Source organism: Sinocyclocheilus rhinocerous, unplaced genomic scaffold (assembly GCF_001515625.1).
Source record: "Sinocyclocheilus rhinocerous isolate Xijiao unplaced genomic scaffold, SAMN03320098_v1.1 scaffold1043, whole genome shotgun sequence".
Lineage (NCBI taxonomy): Eukaryota > Metazoa > Chordata > Actinopteri > Cypriniformes > Cyprinidae > Sinocyclocheilus > Sinocyclocheilus rhinocerous.
The window spans coordinates 1535283-1542087 of NW_015642610.1; positions in this window are offsets into that span (position 1 = coordinate 1535283).

The window sequence follows — 6805 nt, forward strand, 5'->3', positions numbered from 1 at the left end:
GAGCCTCTTTATTTGAATAACCGTTCAGACATGAAGTAGACTGGGGAATTAGTTTTTGGATCTTGGGTGTCGAAACAGACATGGTACACATGGTTGCAGCCAGTACCCGAAAACTATTCACTATTTTCGGGTTACAGATTTGTAAGCCCGTCCGATATTGATTCGTGTTCAGGCTTGTGTCCGATCGCTCTCTCTCTTTCTTTTCTTTGCTTCCTCCGACAAATCCCTTTTTGGTTTCTTTGCTGGTTCTGCATTGGCGTTGGTTTTGAGACTTGCATATTAGATAATTTCGTCTTATAGTTAGCTGTTGGCTAACTCCACCCAGGCTACGAGTAAAATATGTAACATATGCCATAAAGCAGGTCGCACTCTTCCACTGGCATGGGATGGGCTGTGTGTACCGACCCGAAAACGAAACTTACAGAGTGTGGTTCTAGCGCCTAGGAGGCTGCTCAGGTAGCAGCGGCAGTAAAATTCATCCGGTTAAGAGGTGTTCTACCACTGAAATAATTTTAGAGACATTATTTTAAGGTCGACATAGTGTTGTTTTAACACATAGCTACTTGCCACATAAGTAAATCATTAGACACAAATTTTTATTATATAACGTACTAATACACCTCAGAATGTTGCGACTGAAGGATCAGAATCAAGGATTCCAGTGAGCCGTGTAATAATACAAAAATAACACTGTATATTATAAAGAATTGTCAATATTTTCACATTTCTATACCCTTACAAATAAAGGTTCCAACAGGGGAGTTTCACAATGATGCCATAGAAAAAAAATTTTTGGTTCCCCAAAGAAGCGTTCAGTGAACAGTTCTTAAAAGATTTTTTTTTCTTAGTGTGAAGAACCTTTTTCCACTATAAAGAATCTTTTGTGCATCTGAAAGGTTCTATCAGTGTTAAAGGTTCTTCATGGAACCATAGATGCCAATAAAAAAAACTTTATTTTTAAGAGTATAAAGCTATACATACATATAGTAAGTGCTTTTATGTATGAATGCATATACTGTATGTTTTAGAATAAATACAAAGGTACACATTGTAGGATATCAGACCGAATCAGACAATCTAAGATTTGGTCAAAACATGGTTGAAACATGAGAAGCCGAATTCCACAGGGGCCCAAGACAACAGGATGTTCATAAATCAGACCCTAGCCAGTTTGAAACAAGTCTAACCAACTCTTTCACAGAACAGCTTTCAACATTAACACAAAAAGAACACACTGATCATAACAACCCAGGAAGGAGATTGTCAATTAACCAGTTTGTAAGAGCTTTTTATTTATGAGGGGCCACAGACAACCCTGCTGTGGAGCAGCCACACCAGCTGCAGTCGCAAGCACCTCAGAGGCCAGATGCAGCGTTAGCCACCCTCAAATTCTGTCCAGAATCGTAATTAGCCAATCATTTGCCAGGAGGGGTCACATGGGTGCCAGATGAAGAGGAGGGAGGGGTGGAATGGTTGGAGCGGTGGCATGTTGTCTGTCAATAATCAAAGACGTGCAATGATGCCTATGGCAGATTGCAGCCCCATGACACAAAGAACTAATGCCATTGGGTCTGGAGCATATTGTCTCGATATGAATACTAAAGAGAAACAAAATCTGTAGAAGCACCTTTTTTTTTTTTTCGTATGATCTCAGGCTTGCTGCATTCTAACTAATCTTACGTTAACTCAAATGATCTGTTTTGGTCTGAAAAAAAAAAGTTAAAAAAATATACACTATTATTCAAATGTTTGGGGTCATTTTAAAAATAAACATTTTATTCAGCAATGACGCATTAAATTAATAAATTAATCAAAAGTGACAGCAAATACAGGTATGTTATAAAAATATTTATATTTCAAATAAATGCTGTTCTATTGAATTTTATATTTATATACATATATATATATATATATATATATATATAAATCCTGAAAAAAAGTATCATAATTTTGATGAAAATATTAAGCAACAACTGTTTTCAATATAATAATAATAAATGTTTCCTGAGCATCAAAACAGCATATTATTAGAATGAATTCTGAAAGATCATGTGACACTTAAGACACTGGCTGCTGAAAATTCAGCTTTGCCATCACAGGAATGAATTACATTTGAAAATATATTCAAATAGAAAGCACTTATTTTAAACTGTAATAATATTTAACCATATTACAGTTTTTCGCAATATAACTGAAGTCACTGAATATGAATGAGTTATCTTCAAAGATGTTAAATGCTATAAACAAATAAAATATCTTTCTTCAAATAAAACAGGTAGCTGGATTAGAACTAAAACAATGAACAATTTATAGGATTTGTTCAAGTCACAATTTTCACAGAATACACTGAAAAGAGAAAACACACACCCACACAGATATTAAGAAGGGACTCCAAAACATTTCAAATCCCATAATTAGCCACTATTAGGAAAAACTGAATTTTTAAACAAATAAATGCAGCCTTTGTGAGCATAAGCAACTACTTTCAAAAGCATAAAACAATTTTTATACTGACTCCAAACTTCTGAAAGTTGGTGTACTTCTTAAACATTATAAGTGTGAGGTTGATACTTATGACTTTATCTCATGAGAAATTTCACATATGAGAATTTCAATGTGATTTCTTCCATTAAGTATACTGCAGTTGAAATTGCAATGTATAGATATAATTGCAATTTATAGATAGATTGTAAATAAATGCAACAAATTTTCACACAATTAAATTCTCTGATACAGTTTACTTTTTACTGCTTTCAAGAAACATTGTCACTAGAATACATTACTGAATACACTACAGAACAGTCACTTTTTTAAAAGTCTACGTGGTCAATCAGGGATTCATCTTCAAAAATATCTTCCTGCTTGGTTTTGATTTGGTCAGAGGAACAGGAGAAGAAAGATAATTTCAAAATTATTAACCCCAAACATTAAACAGTCATGTTAAACCTCACAGAACATAAGAGTCAAAGAAGAAATTATCACCAGTATATGATAACTTCCTGAGATCACATTCTCAGTTTCATATTGCAGAGGAAAGAACCCCTTGCAATCCCTCCACAGCTGTGCTGCAGGTACTGTGTGTGGATATTCATGAAGCTCTAATGCATAGCACAGGAAAATGGATGACTGCACGGCCTGTGGTGACGTGTTTGTTCTATAAAGCATAGCCTGGAGGTGAGGGAGCGGAGGAGAGAGGGTGTCATGGCCGTGATGAATGGCCAGCTGGTAACATCTTCACTCTTGACCTCTGAAACGTTTGAATAAGCAGAGCATTAAAATGGAGATCTCTGGACCGCTTTTGTTTGTTGAGTAAAAGCATCCATGTTCAGAAGACACACAGAGCAGCGCTGGTAATTGAGATGCCGAGGAAAGCAGTGAAGAATATTATACAGAGCTATTTTTATTATTATTATGATTATTATTATGAGGTGAATCTTGATGATATTGTTGAATGCAATAGAAAATTTGTTCTCCCAAAAACTTTCATATGTATATGTCCTCTTCAGGGCCGGATTAGTGCATGTGTCTACCAGGCACGTGCACAGGACACTAGAACAGAGGGGGTCAGAGCTGAAATATCGCTCCTGCTGGACCGTGATTTCAACCCAGGGCGAAACACGATTTCATACAATGAGGAAACGCGTTTCTGGTCTGTGCCCAGGGCACCACCGCACCATAATCCAACCCTGGTCCTCTTATGCTTAGCTTGCCTCATAAATGTTTGTAACAGGACATGCTGCAGGTATTTTGAAATGCAGACTGAATCCAAACAACTATATAGTCCTATATAGTAAAAAGAATAGCCTACTAAGCAATCAAAAAACGTAGTAACATCTCATTTTTATAACAATTTATTGGTAACACTTTACAATAAGGTTCATTAGTAAACATTAGTTAACTACTTTAGTTAACATGAACTAAGCATGAACAATACTTCTTTTTTAATCTTAGTTAATGTTAATTTCAACATTTACAAATGCATTATTAAAATCAAAATTTGTGCTTGTTAACATTAGTTATTGCACTGTGAATTAACACGTACTAACAATGATCAACTGTATTTTCATTAACTAACAAAGTTAAAATTAACAAAGATTAATAAATACTGTAATAAATGTATTGTTCATTGTTTGTTCATGTTAGTTAATACATTAACTAACATTAACGAATGGAACCTTATTGTAAAGTGTTTTATTGTTTTAAAATACTATTGACAAAACTCCTAACATGCATTCAGTTCACGTTGGTTTGTATAACGCTTTTTACAATGTACATCCTTTCAAAGCAGCTTTACAAAAAAAAAAAGAAAAAAGAAAAAAAAGAAAAAAACATCTGTAACTACACCTCATAATATGACCAACCAATCAGTAACTACACTAATTTGGATAAGTTGTCCGATTCACTTAAAAATAACTGACTCAATTGAGTCATTTCTTGTTGTGCTGTATGTGTTTGATTAACTAAAAGATTCAGCTCATTAGAATCATTCGTTCTAGAAAAAGAGAGTTTGCACTGTCTGCCTGCACTATAGACTGTAGTCAGTAGTGTTGCGCCACCACTGAATAGTACAGTATTTTAATAGGTTGTAAAGAGAATTTTAGTACGGTATTGGGTCTACATCGGCCGAAAAATTTGTGTGTGTGTGTGTGTGTGTGTGTGTGTGTGTGTGTTAAAATGAACACTCATAAATAAATGTTTAACACTTACAGTATATTGGAAATTAACATAATTAAGTCACTCAATATGAATTAACATCAAAAATGTTATATGCTATAAACAAGTAAACATCCTTCTTAAAAAAAAAGGTAGCTGGATTAGAACTAAAACAATCAACAAATTATAGGATTTGCAATGTTCACGGAATACACTGAAAAGGGAAAACACACACACAGATATTAAGAAGGGATTCCAAAACATTGCAAATCCCATAATTAGCGTCTATTATAGAGAGTGAGGAAAAAACCTGCCAGTCTATTATAGCAGCTGACTGAAAAGCCATTTAGGATGGACCACCACCCACTTGTCAATCGTCCCTATTCATCCAAATCCCAGAGGGCTAGAGCGGGACTATGCGAGGCCAATGAGGAAGATGGAGTGCTCCTGTAGCCGCCCCCATGCTGTCCTTCAGCGGCAGGGCTGGAGTCTTCAGCTTGGTGTTTCTCAGCAACACCACATGGGGTGTGAATAAAGCCACATGGTCTATTGAAGGCACTAACAAGTGCCAAGCAGGGCCCTGACCCACAACAACCCTTTCCACTGTCTAGGCCATCCCCACTGCCCTGGGAAAGCCACGTGTCTGAATTGGAGCCATCTGCCTCAATTTGCCTAACATATTTGGCCACAAAGGCTGACCAGTTATCCCTTACAAAAGGGCTACAATAGGCCATCTTCAAACATGCAGAGGAGCCTGTAAATGCATTGGGCTCTATTCACCTGCACAGACCAACTGGACAGTGTGTCTCATGTCTGACGATCAGAACACACATCCTGTCACCAACATCTTGGCAGAGTCTCAAGAGACGTGGATAATTACCATCAACAGAAAAAAGGGAGTTTATCACTAGACACTTAAAATCCCTTTCTCCCTCAGGCTAAATCAGGAATAAATGAGTAATATGCTCTAGGGCCTCCTCCTCTGACACTGTTTTTTTTTTTTTATCCGCTCAGTGTCAAAAGCGTCTGTTAGAGAAAAACACATATAATGTGTGAACAATGTTATCCCTGGGAGTATTAACAAATTATTTGTAAGAGGGAATCATGCTTAGAAATAAATATCAGTAAAAAAAATTAATAAAACTATATTAATCTTAGATTTTATTTAATAGAATAATTATATATATATATATATAATAGTTATATTTTATTTAATAATAAAGCTTTAATAGACATTTTATTTAATAATATTTATAATATAAACTTGATCCTAATAACACAATTAAATAATATGAAAGTAATAACATAGACCTGATTTGCTATGATGTGGCTTATAATCTAACAGCAGGTAATGGCAATTGCTGTATTATAAGAAAAATCATAACTCAGCACCTTAAACCTCTCAGCATTTAGTCTGAGACTTCATGGTGACCAGCAGCTGAGAAGGGAGAGTCATTCAGGCTTGCTCTCTTTTGACACGGAGTCCTCAATTAAAGTCTGCTGAAGCAGACACAATCCTATTAGGGAGCATTGAGTGAGAAAAGAGGGCTGGCCCCTCCATTTGTGCTGCCAGAATAATTATCACGGAGTTGGTAAATTGCATGGAGGCCCCACACAGATAGTAAATAGGTTGGAGAAAAATGATGTGGTTTTACCACAAAAAAACAGCAGGATAACCCACATTAGAATCATATTGAAGATGTGTTTCGTAAGATACCACAAGCTGAAACAAGAATGATCTTGCTGCATATTGCTTCTGATAAAAGGGGGAAATATGAGGGGAAATGTGTTACAGAGCAACAAATCACACATTAAAATATTAATATAAACAACAATGGTTTTGAGGAGTGCTATCAAATAGAGGTAAAATACATGGATGAAGAAAAATATTAGATCAACACTTCAAGCACTTAAGGTTGTACTTTATTTCAAATAATAATGATGAATAATAATAATAATAAACTGCAAAAAAAAAAAAAAAAAATAGATACAAATAGAACAAAATTAATAAATAAATAAATAAAAAAGATTTTCTTACTCAGTATATTTGTCTTGTTTTCCAGTACAAATATCTAAACATTTTTAAATCAAGATACAATTACTTGAAAGGCAACGTGACTTAAGATATTAAGACTTATTTTCTATTTTCTGA